Genomic DNA, 1,610 nt, shown 5'->3' with positions numbered 1-1,610 from the left:
TAGGTTTATAAGAACCTGTCTTCTAAAACAGTTGTAACACTTTGTAGTATCTCAGCAGTGAATGAAGCCTGTCATTCATTGTCCATCTCAGCCTTTGGTGCCATTAGTACCTTTAATGCATCCTTTGCCTCATGATGGCCTACAGCGGTCTCCAGCAATTTATCAAAAAGACATTTTAAAGTTTCTATCGATTTATGGCCCCAGCAGTGTGGCCCTTCATTTATCAGGTTGTTGATCCTCTTGAATATCATTCATCCTTCTTATATTGAAGATTTTTTGTTTTGTTTGCTTATTTATTTACTTATTTTTGAGACAGTGTCTTATGTTTTCTAGGCTTGTCTCAATCTTGTTATGAAGCCAAGGATGACCTTGAACTTCTCATTCTTTTGCCTTTCTACTTTCCCATGCTGTAATTACAGGCATGAACCATCACAACCAGCTTTATGTACTGCTGGGGATTGAACCCAGAGCCCCACAGAAGCTAGGCAAGCTCTCTGTGGACTGAGCTCTATCACCTCTCAGATTAGCTTCATCCCCTGGAAAATAGGTTGGGAGATGCTTAGAGACAGTGTATGTAACAAACCCAGCTCTGTATGGCATTTCCTAACTGCTGTTAAGAAAAACAGTATGTGGGAAAAAAGCAACTCAGAACTATTCTAGACAATTTGAAGAGTACTAAGTGCAAACATCTCAAAGGCTCAATGATGTAGAAGAACAGGCCAACTCACCAACAAAGTACTTGGTGGCTATAAAAATGCATGGCAAACTGAATCTAAGCCCCAGGGGAAAGTAGCACTTAATCTTCTGCTGCCACCTGCTGGCCAGGAGTGAACTAAATAATGAGCAGTCCTAAATTTTCACTTAGTGGCTAGTGCTAGAAGTTGAACATGATTAGGGAATGAGTTTTCAAGCATTTTTAGAATATTAGAACTCTTAGGTGTGGAGACATGAGGAGGAAAAGGTGAGAAGACATGAGAAAGGAAGAATGCCCCTCCCCTGGAATCTAGTTTACTTTTCCTGCTGAGAGTAAAGAAACGTCAATTTAGAGCCGGGCAGTGGTGGCACACACCTTTAATCCCAGCACTTGGGAGGCAGAGGCAGGCAGATTTCTGAGTTCGAGGCCAGCCTGGCCAGTGAATTCCAGGACAGCCAGAGCTATACAGAGAAATCCTGTCTCAAAAACCAAAACCAAACCAAACCAACCAACCAACCAAACAAACAAAAAAAACCCGTCAACTTAATACATACAGGGATAATGTGTTTTCCTAAAGATGTCTCTAACAAGGGTGTTAAATACAACAATTAACCATGTTTATTAGCCCTCCTTTTTCCTCTCTAAGTTTAAACCTTATAAAACCACCTTACAATTTCATCGACACAAGAAAAAATAATAATATAAAATGTAAGCATGAGGCCTGAAGAGTTGGTTTGTCAGATAACAACACTCCCTGCTCTTTCAGAGGACCCAGGTTCAGTTCCCAGTCAGTATCCCCCACAGTGATTAACAACTGTCTGTAACTCCAGTTCTGAGTGATCAGACATCCTGTATTGTCTTCTTCAGGCACGATGTGCATGTGGTTTATATACATACAGTTAGGCAAAACACCCAT

This window comes from Mus caroli, unplaced genomic scaffold (assembly GCF_978045245.1).
Source record: "Mus caroli unplaced genomic scaffold, Mus_caroli_1 scaffold_11, whole genome shotgun sequence".
Classification (NCBI taxonomy): Eukaryota; Metazoa; Chordata; class Mammalia; order Rodentia; family Muridae; genus Mus; species Mus caroli.
The sequence above is the reverse complement of the archived record's forward strand: the minus strand, read 5'-3'. Positions refer to the sequence as shown.